Source organism: Phodopus roborovskii, unplaced genomic scaffold (assembly GCF_943737965.1).
Source record: "Phodopus roborovskii unplaced genomic scaffold, PHOROB, whole genome shotgun sequence".
Lineage (NCBI taxonomy): Eukaryota > Metazoa > Chordata > Mammalia > Rodentia > Cricetidae > Phodopus > Phodopus roborovskii.
In genome coordinates this window covers 32,952,863-32,966,886 of record NW_026125281.1, presented here as the reverse complement: position 1 = coordinate 32,966,886, position 14,024 = coordinate 32,952,863, and positions in this window count along the sequence as shown.

Genomic DNA, 14,024 nt, shown 5'->3' with positions numbered 1-14,024 from the left:
GTTAATACACCTAACACAAACACAGAGTGAGTTGAAATATTTGGATACCATGCTTCAGTATCACTTGGAGACATGTTAGACATAAAAGTTTTACTCTAAACCCAGACATATATTTCAGTTTCATTTAAATACTTAAAGTTTTATGCAGTTTATTTAAATACATGCTGAATTTTTCACTTATTTTTTATATTTGGGTAGAGGATCTTACAGGGTCAGTTCTCTGTCTTTGTCTCATAAACCTTAGCAACAGGAGACTTTACTTTGTAAGTCATCTTGCAGGCTCAATATATGTTGGGTTTTTTTTTTTTTTTTTTGAGGAAATGTGTGACTAATGAAGATTTTTATCATTTACATGATTAGGACATAAAGGCATAAGAACTTTCCTCTATACAAAACTTGCCTCCATCATCTTCTCATTGTTTATTCAGTGACTTTTTGCTTCAATGCAATTTAAAATAAGCTCTAAACCTACTATCATTAAGAAGAGTATTCTTTTTAAATGGAGTGTTGATATGTTTTGAAAATGTAAATTCCTTTCATTGCCACATCACTATTAATGAAATAATTGAATTATGTCATTTTTAATCCATAGGAATCACAAAACATAACCTTGAGTTAAACACATTGTGAAAACACTTGAATAATATATAAAAAACCAACAGGTCCCATTTGCTTTTATATTTGTCATTTGAGTGTGACTTTTTAATAACAATTTTTCCACTTACAAAACAATTTTTTTCATTAATTACAAAGGCAAAAAAGAACAAAATACTATCATGGTCTTGAAAAAATATTTTCAACATAAAATTTTTATTGATTATCTGTAATTTCACACCATGAACCCCAATCACACTTATTTCCCATCTCTTCCATGGCTTCCTTTCCACCCTTGTGATCCTCTGAAAAAAAAATATAAGTAAAAAATTATCTGTATACACTCTCAGGCATGCTCAAACTCGCAGTGCCTTTACCTTAAATACAACTAAGTCTTGCCTTTACAACAACACTGGCATAGAGATATGAGTTGCCTTGCTACTCATCTGCACTGCTTCTTAGGAACTTGTCTGTTTTTGTGTCCTAATGGAATAACGGGCCATGCTTATGATTTGTGCTGTATCCAGAACCCATGTGGAGGTTCATGATTCATGATGCGAATGCCAAGAAAAGGAGGGTACTTTATCTGGGATATTGATGACTACGGATATACAGTTGAAAATGAGAGGCATGGAAGGCTTCTGTAAAAACCCCTATTGCCCCCCCAAAATGTAATAAGCTAGACAGGAAGCCATAGAAGAGATTTTGTTTTGATTTGATTTGTGAGACACAGTTTCTCTGTAACTTCAAAGCCTTTCCTGGCACTAACTCGGTAGACCAGGATAACCTTGAATTGACAGAGATCCTTCTGCTTCCAGATTGTTGGGATTAAAGGCAAATGCTACCACTGCCCAGCTGAAGTGATGTAATAGGGATGTTGATGTGTAGCTCTCCACAATTGAAACTTTTCTATATCTTTAAATTACCTTCCAAAGTAATAGATTTCAACTCCACATTTTCATAAATAATTCTATGCCATCACTCAACCATGTTCTATTATCTTTCCTACTTCCTCATAAACTTTTAATTCTTTTGTCTTCCTTCTGCATTTATGGCATGTCTCTATAGTAACCCTGTACAAACATGCATGTAGAAAGAAACAGAAAGACAGAGACAGAGAGATAGAGACAGAGAGAAACAGGCAGACAGAAACAGGAGAGGAAAGGGTAAAGAGAAATTAAACATAGTAACAGCATGCTAGACAGAATATATCATATGTATCTTTTCAGTCTTTGTTGTCTCACTTTATATGATCTATGTATCTATTCGCAAATTTCATAATTTCCTTTTTCATCACCATGAATAAACTTCATTGTGTATATGCACATTTTCATTGTCCATTCAACTATTCCTTACTACTGTGAATAAATCAGCAATTAACATGAATACAAAATACTCTTCATATAGGATATAGAGTCCCTTTGGTATGTGCCCTAGGCTGTGTAAGTTTGTCAGTTTTATATAAAGTTCTATTTTCAGTTTTATTTAAAAACCTGCAGAGTTTATTTATATAGTTGAGTGTCCTAGCTTAACTTACCCTCAGCAAGAATAAGGTCCCTTCTTTCACTTTCATCTTCTTGTCAGTGGAACATGTTTTTTTTTTTAACATAAACTCATATACTTTTTTCTAAGTGATGAAATTAATAAAAAAAAAAAGTTTAGCCTTTCAGGAGGAAGTATTCTGATGGGAGATATCATTCTGTAAATATATTTCTCTTATTGGTTAATAAATAAAGCACTGTTGGCCAATAGTAAAGCAAGATAGGTGGGACTAAAAAACAAGGAGGTTTCAGGGAAAGAGGTAGAGGAGTTTCAACATGTAGGACCAACAGGGTAAAACTTCAGATCCTCTCTCTGGTAAGATGAGATCACATGGAAATAATTAGATTGATAGAAATGGGTTAATATTTAAGACAGAGCTAGCCAATAAGAAATGCTAGTAATAGGCTAACAGCTTTATATCTAATATAGCATCTCTGTGTGTTATCTGTGGCTGGTACAGCAGTGGGGCCAGGCCAGTAGGAAAGCCTACTCATAACAGTATTTCAGAGTTTACAAAGAAAAAATTTGAAAACAAAATTGTATAATTAAGAAATGCTCATCAAATATCATATTTCTACTTAAATGTGGAAATATTATGTCTAATTGATACTTCTTATTTTTCATCTACCACCATGTTTATACAAGAGAACACTTAGACATGTATAAATGTAAACACAATATTTGGTGCACAGAATATAAATCTCCAACAGAGAAATTTCCTATGTGACACATTTAAGACACTCAGGTCACAAGTAGGACTTATGACTACTGTGAGATATACATGTGGCTAAGCCATTGTTTAGTCATTAGTGTAATAGGAGTCTCAGAGACCCAGTATAATACAAATGAGAACACAAGATTTTTCAGGCAGTGAGGATTGAGTGCTGTGTTTGCACACTAGAAAATCGATGATTGTAAGTATTTATATAGCCTGTTCATAGAAACCATTCTACCAGTCATTTCTATCACACCATTCACACTGAATGTAAGCAAATATTCAGTAATATTTCAGTATATTTTGATGAACATCAAGATATTGTTTTGTCACTAGAAGTAAACAGAACAAAACACTCATCACAGAAATCAATACATAGAAATGTTTTTGCCATTTTCTTATGGATTACTAAGCCGTGAACCCTTCCAAGGGTTCTAAAATTTTATCAGAAAGAATTATATTTAGTAGAAGTTGGAAAAATAAAACAGAGAACACATACAAAATGAGTATTATGAAAATCTAAGAGGTTACATAATGCTAAATGTGTTATGGAACGTTGCACATATAGAAAAATATGAGTTCAAAGTCATACATCTTCATATAATCTGCAATTACATCTATAATTAAACATATGATAAAGTAATTTGATCCATGAATTTTATATATATAAATATATATATATATATGTATGTATATGTATGTATGTATGTGTGTGTGTAGATGGATAGATGGATAGATATAAAACATACCTGATCAATATATTAATTACACTTAATGAGATCAGAAATGACTATCCAGAAATTACCTTGCTCTGGAAGATAAAAAAATGTTCCTGTTTGTGAAACACAGATGGATTGGATAAATCTTACTTGGTCAAGCCATATCTTTTGTAGTAGGAGGCACAGTTTTTCTTCCTGAAGTAGGCAGATCTATTGAATGAGGTATTCCCAGACTGGTTCTTTGTTTCTCTGTCTCCCAGAGGGTTGAATATCCAAAGTCCCTCATTAGAGCAGCTATGGAAGTATTATTGAAATCCCTGGAGTGCCTGCCATTGATTATAGAAGCATAGATGTGATTTCATCATCACTGATATAATGACTCCTTGGGAGAATTTCATCATTCAGTTTTCCCAGCCATTTATAATTATTATTATTATTATTTATTTCATACATTGAGATTATCATATTATATATTTTATCTCACCTCATTTCTCTTTCCTATATCTTACTGACAGTCTCATGCTTTTTTAAATTCATGGACTTGTTTTTTATTAATTGGTATTTTACATATTTATTGTATATATCCAGTTGGTGTTTTCTTCCCTTGGAAAGAGTATTTCTCCTGCTCTTAGCATTCCTTAGCTACCTTTGGTTCTTTGTATAGTGTAGGAGTCTCCTGAGATTTCTTCTGTCCTCATTAGCAGATCTGTTGCAGTTGTCATTGTTCACATCACATGGTGAGACTTTATGTCTGTAGGCTCTGTCATTAATACTTTTGTTTTATTGACCTTACTTATGTATCATGAACATAATGTGGCATATACGTGGAGGTCAGAGGAAACTTACAACTTTCTATACCACCATGTGGGTCTTGAGGATGAAACTGAAGTAGTCAAGCTTGGCAGAAAGTGTAATTGACACTTAAAAATGTATTTTCTACTATAATCCGTTTTTGTAGATTAATTCTAAATGCATAAAACTCACTTGCTGTTGCCATACATTTTTACTGCTTGCGAGTGTTACACATACATATAATATGTTTTGATAAAATTCTCTTTGACAAATTCCTCTCCTAATTGCCACTACCACTTTTCACTCCCAAATACACATGCTGTCATTTTATAAAGAAATTAAAATGAATTCACTTAGTATTTCTTGTATGTAAATGTGCATGATACCATCTACTTGAATACAGATAGTTCTAAGGGACCACAGCCTTGAAGAAAAATTAATCTCCCTCCCCACAGGTATCATTTGCCAATAATTTCTCATCTAAGGCTAGATTAAATGTGTGCTAGAGTTTGGCTGGCTTAATTTTACAGGTTTTGTGTATTCATTCCCAGCAGCTGTGAGGTCATGTGTTCAATAGTACTGTCATTTGCATAAAATACTACATCCCTGAAAACACGCACTGTTTCTGACTCTTAGGCTCTTTTGATTCCCCTTGTCTGGTTTAACTTTTGAGACTTGGAAGGAAGGTATGTGATATAAATATTTCATGTAGAACTAAACACACCATAAACTAAAATTTTCTACTTATTGGCTGGTTTTACTTCTTATGCTAATTGCTATTCACAAAACAAAAGGCTTGTCTTATGAGGGGGTGAGAGATACTAATCTTGGTTCAGGAGTGAATTGTAAGGGTTTTATAAATTTCAGTTCTTGAAAACCAACAACAACAATTTCAGGTTAAATTTCCCTCACATTAGGAAACACCAATGATGATTCATGTTGGAGAGGATGTGGAGAAAGGGGAACACTCCTCCACTGCTGGTGGGAGTGCAAACTCATACAGCCAGTTTGGAGATCAGTATGGCAGTTCCTCATGAAAATGGGAATTAGTTTACGACAGGACCTGGCAATCCCCTTCTTAGGCATATACCCAAATGATCCACATCCATGCAACAAAGACATCTGTTCAACTATGTTCATAGCAGCACTATTTGTAATAGCAAGTTTATGGGCACTCCAGAGTAAATATCAGTAGAATAATCAGGGAAATCTTTCCTCTCACATTTGTTCCTCATGGGAGAAATCAAAGTAAAGAGAAAAATCTCAGGAATAAGAAACAGGGGAAAGTCAGTAAAAAGAGATGAGCAAACAGGCCAGCTGTTTATTGTTGTTGCCTCACAAGCATCTGACAGGGAATTCTGACATACAAGTGTTTGTAGAAATCTTTTTCAGGCAGTGTTGATTCTCAACCTGGGGCTTTGAGAATGGGGAGAGAGGTACTACAGATATATACAAAGATAACACTAGAGATGCTACCAAATAACCTACAATACACAGAAAGCATCCTTGTCAAAAAAATTCTGTTTATTCTGGAACTGTGTGAGAACAAACACAGCTGATAACTGAGAAAATGCTTTCAGCCATAGTCTCCTTGTGTATGGATGAAAGGTTCTAATTACAAGTCTTTTATGATGACAACAGATTTGACCTCTTTAATTTTCTTGATCTTTTTTTGTTTTAGGGTTATGGTCCTCTGAATAACTCTTAGGCCCCATTACAAATGATATGTATATAGTATTTTTTATAATAGCTTTGTTCCTATCTTAATTTTCCTTTAGGAAACTTAACTTGACCAGTGGTGTATTTAGAATTGTGTGATGCCATGCACTGGGTAATGTGGGTGCTTTTGGTACCTGTGCCATATGCATTGTGGTCAAAGCATGAAGCTTCCTAATGTAGATCCTTTGGTTGCTTGAGGATTTCTGTCCAAAAGAATGACAAAGACCTCTAATTGCTTCTCCAATATCCACTTAAAGTCCTATAGCTCAAGAATCATGGTTTTGTTTGATTAGTAAATGGTGCTACTTTAAGAACTCTTGCAGTTTTTTATGCAACTAGTATTCTCTACATTCTAAGACCCTGGACATTGATAAACAGAGGTATTTGTGTGGCTTTCTGAGAAAAAGCTTTTGGAAAAAAAGTCTGAATTTTTTTTTAATTCATTGTGTGACCCTGAAGATGAAGACCACACTCTAAAGAGGACTCTCAGGAGAAGTCACAGTAATCCCATCTGTACTGTGACTTCTGAAAGAGTTAATATTGGTACTTGATTTATTACATCTAGACTCTATTACCTGAGAAAACAATAAAATTGATTACAACTTTACAGTCGTATGGATATTTGTTTATCGGTTGGAAGTGAGTTTCTTACCCTGGAGGCAGGGTAAAAATGAGTCCACCAGACCCAAGATAAATGATAAATAGGTGTTTTATTGGGGAACACCTTACACGGGTAAGAGTAAATAATTGTTGTGACCTTCCTGCTCCAGAAGATGCAGTCCCTGCCCTTCCAATGCTCTCTGCAACTCAAGAGAGTGCTCTCCACAGCTTAAAGGAGTCATGTCTACACCTACTACAAGTTCACTGACAAGGCAAGATGCCACTATTCTACCCTGCTGAATGCTGTCCAGAACCCATACCCCTTTCTCTGGGAATCTGATCACTGTTACCTTTAATTAAAGTTTTAGTGAGTATTCTTGTAATTATTAGATTTAGATTTTTTTTATTTGTTTTTTGTTTTTTGTTTGGTTTTTTGTTTTGTTTTTTGTTAGTTTTGTTTTTTTTTTTTTTGTTTTTGTTTTTTTTTTTTTTTTTTTTTTTTTTTTTTTTTTAGATAGGGGTTCTCTGTATTACTTTGAAGCCTGCCCTGGAACTAGCTCTGTAGACCAGGCAGTCCTCAAACTCACAGAAATCCACCTACCTCTGCCTACTGAGTGCTGAGATTAAAGGCATGTGCCACCAACACCCTGCTTAGATATACTGCTTGTATGTACTTTAAGTCCAGTTTTCATGTGACATTTCAAGTTATTGACATGCTGTTGATAACTGTGTATAGAAGAACAAAGAACTTCATGTTACAGTAAAAAATTAAGTCGTTCCATCCTTAGATCCATGTTCTCTCAACAGTGGGGTGAAGTCCTAGTATTTCCATTATAAATTTATAAACATGAAAATCCTAACTGGACATAGCAGGTATCAGTTCTCATAAAACCCCAAAGAAGCAAATACTATCAGCATTGACATCTCACATGTATGGCATCTGAGACAAGAGATTTTAGTTCACCTAAAACCTGCTTATTGACAAGGACTTCTTAGGATTTAAATTCTAATGCCTCTTTATGACAGCATTATTCTTTAATACCTAAGACTGAAAGCAGTGGCTCAAAATTCTTATTGTGGGGTGAGACTTTCCTTCTAGTTGGTGTCAGGGTATCTCATGCATTTGTGGTTGTATATCAGATAATAGCAGCTAAAAAGAAAATGTTATGTATGATGCTGAGAGGAAATATGGAGCTTAAGTAGCACTTGAGATTAGAAAATATTTTTAATTTTATTTAAATAACACTTTGTTTTTCATTTATTTTACATACCCACCACAGTTCCCCCTCCCTCCTCTCTTCCTGGTCCCCTTCTACTACTCCTCCATCTCCATTCAGAAATGGGTAGGCCTCCTACGGACTTGAACAAAGTTGAGGCAGGGCCAAGCTCCTCCCCTTGCAGCAAGACTGAGCAAGGTAACCCAGCATGGGAAGCAGGTTCCCAAAAGGAAATGCTTGAACAGAGATGTGGTAACTATGTGCCTTGTATTCTGAAGAACAGATTCCTTGGCACCTCAAAACCATCGAGTACTATTCTTGATATAGTTACTCAGCAGCCAAGGACCTGGTGTGACCAGAACAAGCCTGAGGTTAAATATGGTGTTAGAGTATACCAAGAACCAGGTCTGAATGAATGCTTGTTAGTCTTGGTAAAGTAGTTTAGTTTTGCTTAATTATTTTAAGACATAGTCTCACTGTCTTCCCCAAACTGGTTTTGAAATATTTATCGAGTGTCATTTTCAATCACCCTCCCTGATGGCTGAAACCACAGTCCATTGGGGTGTTGGTAGAAGGCTTGATAAATTCCCGTTTATGTTTTCTTAAAGGATAATACTAGCTTCTAGGTTGATAAAGTAGGAAGGAGGAGGGGACCCCCAGAAACTAGTTATAAAGACTTTCAGAATTCATGGTAGATAAAGGGAAGACAGGATTATTGATAGTTATGATGGGAGTAAGTCACATTGATCAATGATTTGTGGTTTTATTTTACCCTTGAGACAGTGATCCTATACTATTTCACAGGGTATGAAATCGTTGGGTGATGACAATAAAATACAAAACTCATTTTTTAAATATGAGATTTATTTTATGTATATGAATGTTTTCCTCCATGGATGTATGTGTACCAGATGTGTGCCTGGTAAGCCATTTTCCTTAGTTTTCTGTAATATTTGTTTCATCTCCCATTGCTTATATTTACTCTGTGTGTGATAATTAAATCTATATCTTAATTGTGTAACATTCACTACATTCTTTCATATTTTAGTTGATTTTAATATTTCTTCTTTGAGGTTTTTCATCAATATTACTCTGTTGGGATAATCTGTTTGCCAACATTCTTCCCTTGCAGATTTTATTGTCTAGCTGTGTATGCTGCTACTGCTGGTAGCAGAGACAATGTTCATCATTGTTTTTTCTAAGTGAGAAATATCTCTAGTGGTTTCTATTAATTGTGGTAATACTTCTTAGGACTGAGACATTTAGTTTCATCCTCCCAAGTACCCCCCCACCTCTCATTCATTCTTAATCCAGCAGCCATATGGTGACCCTATTTTAGAAACTTAATAGAAGGTCTGTCAGCTGTCCATCAGCAGCTAGGTAGGTCTGTGCTGATACCTACCTAGATGCCCACTATGAAGAGAGTGTTCACACTGTTCTGTAAGGTCTGTTACTAAACTCTTTGACCTTGCTACATGAAAAAAGCAGCAGCAATGATCTCAATGCATACCAGGGTTAGGTCTAGTATGTTTTTAGGATAGATAATCACAAGAACAAGGACTAAACTCTGAATTTGGTGCTGTGTTCGTTAGTTGATTTTTTTCTATTAGTTGTTTGGAGGTACTCATAGTATATTCTCAGTAGCCTTGTCATGTGCTCTATTACTGAAACAGACATTTACCTTTTTGAGGGTCCTTGGCTTATCACTTGGTTTCACATGCTCCTCTACCCCATATATTAGGTGTCGGTGTTGTTCTTCACAAGAGGTAACACAGAGAAGATACACTCTTTATACATTTCTCCTAAGACAGGGTATGAGATTTGAAATAGAGTTAGTAGTCAAGAATACATATATCCTTACTTCTTAGGATTATACTTGGGTGGCTGTATGAAAACATCTGTATGTTTATACTGCCTTTCTCTTTTATAGAAAACCTTGGGGGATATCAGGTACTTATTGTGAGTTTGGTTGTGAATATATTAAGGGTAGATTTACCTGAATTCATCTCTGCTTTCATCTAGTACTGAAATTATAGATTTCTACTATGGCTCCTGGTATTTATATGTGTTTTCAGCAGAAAACATAAGCATTTTTAATTTAGTATCAGGACTTTGTTTATTTTTCAATCAGAGACTATATTATAACAAGTAATTACTTTCTTGCCTCACTATATTTTAAGTCACTAAGAGAAAAATTACTTTCCACATGGCAATCATGTGAATCTAGCTAATTTTCCTCAACATACATCATCCACATATGACTTAAATATATGGGAAGACTTGCACAGGTTATGTACACATATTGTCCACTTTAGAGTAGTGAACATGAATATCTGTAGATTTTTATATTTGCAGTGTTCGGGGAAACCAACGCTGCCCTTCCTTGGCAGTAGTATGAAAGTAATCTGTACATGAAACTACTCTAAGCTTTTGGATTCAGAATACAAGCAGAGGTATGTAGCAATTAGATAAATACTCTAAGGAAAGGCAAAGTAAGGGTTAACATAGATAGGTATAGTATGTTAAACCTCTGCTAACAGATAATAGGTATTCTTCTTGGCTGCCTGAACTTTTCAGGAAACAGGCTTATACAGAAATCCTCAGAAGATTACTGCATTTCCACTTTCTAATCCTTTAGAATAAAGCAAGTAGGAAGAGGGTTTGTCATGCCTTCTGCATAATTGCATATGAGTTTATTTTGCCATGGCAGAGCAATTCCAGTTGTCATTGTAGTATGGCATTTGCTTCATTCTAGTGTTGGGGGAATTGAAAAAGCCTTGTTTAACCATGTCAAAACTTGACTTTTCTTACTGTTTTTAAAAGCACTTGCATCTCTAACTTCTTTACCTCTGTCCAGTGCGAGAGATGGAACCCAGACCTGGTCGTACTGACTAAATAGTGTACCCTCAAGTGACACCACAGCCTAGAGCCTCACTCACAGGTGTTTTCACTGCTTTAGCATTGGCCTTGTAGTTCATAATTTTTGCTCCCCCCATACAAATCTTTCTCTTTAAGCAATGTGGTGCCTTTTAGTTGCACATTGCTAACTGTTTTGATTGCGGAATGAAGGTCAATTTTGAAATGAATTTAGTTAGCATAGAAAATATATTCTGACCTTGAACTTTAACAATCTTCACTAACATGATTGTTTTTCTTTTTACTAGATGATGGGAAAAATAGCAAACTTGAGCTCTTTTTTGTGAGTTATCTTGTGTCTATTCCAGATCCCTGGAAGATAGTCATTCATCTTCTACAGAGGAAGAGATGGAGAAACAGTCAGGTGTTCATGGTTGATCTTCACATCCTCCGGCTAGTGAAACATTTGGGCTAGTGTGTGAACAGGTGTTTTAACACAGCTTTGAACCTTGTCTTTTGTTAGGAGTCCCTTATGCCCTCTTCTCCACTCAACAGTCTACCACACTTCTGGAGTACATGTAGTTTTAACACCCTGAATTAAAGGGCTGAATATTTAGGTCAAAAGTTTACCTAAGCTCATAAGTGAAAGAATAACAGTCACTTACAGGTTCTTGCCTAATGTTAGAGGGAAAAGAGGCTTGACCTAAGGGAAGAAAATACTTTCTCAGCTTTGAGAAAAACTATGCTATTTGTTTAATTGGGAGGCTTGGGAATGCAATACAACTTCTCCCTAGTGTCCAGTTCCTCCCTATTAGGGCAGACAAGGCTAATGAATTCTCATAGGCACTTTTGTGGCCCAAGGCTCTTGTGTCTCATTGCCCTTCCCTGCCAATTCACAAAACAAAGTGCCTTATGTGTTCCCTCTGAGAGGAACTTCTAATTGAAAACTAATTTAGTCTTGCTGTGGTTTTCGTTATTATTATTTCTGAGACTTCTCCAGCATAAACCATCTGTCTTGTGTAACATTAGTTCAACTACTAATCAAGTAGAACTTTTTCTCTCTCTCGAGACTTCAGTGTGAACATACATTGAATATCAGTTATATTCTTTACACTTAGCGTTGGGGAAAGGTCAGTAAAACATTGGCTTATCCTTAACTATATGAAATGCTAGGAAAAAAAAGATATAAACAAGTTAACTCTAGGAAGAATCCAGGAGACCCAAAGAGGGTTTGTCAGACACATGGAGAAGTGATGCTAACATTTTGTGTAGAAGCTTATTAAAAGTCAAGAGAAACAACTGGTGAATACATGCATAAAGCACTTGCCTAGCATGCATGAGGCTCTGAGTTTAGTCATTATTACGTGGGGGAAAAGAAGCTAACCAAAAGCAGAAACACAAATAAGTATGCCTATCCTTCATGCAGGAATATAGGGAGGCTTTAAAGAAATCACATTATTGAAGTAAACAGGGAATAAAGGACTATATGGAAAAGCTGGAGAGAGGTGGGCAGCTTGCACACCATATCACTATGCTAGTGAAGACTATGGGCTACAGAAGAAAACAGGCTACATACACCCTGTTCAGATGTCTGCTCCCACAGTAAGTTTGTTTACACCCATTGAAGCCTTCCATATATCTGTCCCCAGGATGAAATCTACTCAGTTTAATAGAAGTAGTGTAGATGAATATAACTTTTGTCTTTTTATTTTTCTCTCTCTTTTTTTAAATGTGATCTCTCATAGCCCTGACTGGTATCAAACTGCAGCCTAGGAGAAGAGGATGTTTTTGAACTCCTGACCCTTCTGCCTTTATCTCATAAGAGGTTAAAGTTACAAATCCATGTCACTATTCCAAATTACACAACGCTGGGACTCTAACTCAAAGTTTCAAGCATGCAGTAAGTAGTCTATCCCCAGCCCTGTGGTAGCTATTCTTTTTGTAGTGTAACAAAAGCCATTTTGTTTACATTGTGAAAATCCAAGTGAGTGAATAGTTTTTAATAAGATCTTTGGCATACACACACACACACACACACACACACACACACACACACACACACAAATTGTTCCCTGCTCCCTGGCTAGCAAATCGTTTTCTTGAGTACAAGGAGATCATGTGTCTGTGGTGGGTTTTTTTTTTGGGGGGGGGAATACCTCAAATTGTGTTTTTCTGTGAGGATTCAAATGGAAGACCTCAGCACACTAGTACCCACCCCATCCCCATTTTTATTACTTTTTTTTTTCTGGTTACCCCATAGATTCACATGATGCTCTGGTTCTGGTCACAGGTAAAATAAGCCCATCTGCACAAACACTTAATTGGAGTCCAGAATTTGGAGACTGCCACATGGATCATCCTAGAAATGGGTGGAAGGAAACTTGGATTGTGATTCTAAGCAGGTAGATAGAATTGTCTAGGAGACTAGTCCCCTTCTTTTGTACAATTTAAATTCTTTGTAAAGCCACTGAGACCCCAGGATTAACTAGTTCATGCCTGAACGGATGCAAAAGATCTTTAGTAAATGTTCTTTATTTATCTTTATTTCTGGAGAAGAATAAATTGGCATGCCCTAAGTACTGGCAGAGTGCATACTACTGAAACAGAAAACAGGCTCAGATATATCTTTGAGAGTTCTTTGGCTCTCAGTGCCCTGTCTCAGCTTTTTCTTCCTCCTTCTTCGAGCCCCCCCCTTTTTTTTTAAATTGTATTTTTCTCTCTGTTTTGTATTCCACAAGTAATATGTGGCTTCCAATTTTGTATTTTTACAAGATTCCTGAGTAAGCATGAGTGGGTCTCTGAATTTGAAAATGTTTCTTGTGCCTTTCCATGGTCTCTTTTTATTTGTTTTGTCCTATTCCACTGTTTTTATATTATTATATCATAGATGTTGTTATTACCCCTTAGAAGCCTGTTTGTTTTCTAATGTGAGACCAAAATTGGATGGTTTCATGTGGGAAGGGAATTGGGAAAAAACTGAAAGGAACAGAGGGAAAATGGTAATCTAAATGTATTATATAAGAAACCTTTTCAGTAAAGAGAAAATTTTCTTGTTTGGGAAATACTGTTTTTTAAAAAGTAGAATTTAGCTAAAAGGTGCCTCTGTGTGACTGAAAAATAAGTATTGTACTCACCAGGATTTTTAGAAAGTGCAAAAACTTTGTACCATAAAGTTTGGAATTGCTAAGAAAATGTCTCACCTAATATTTTTTCACTAACATTGACCTCCAACTCATCTCTTAAGAGAAGGAGGCAAGTCTGACTCTCAGT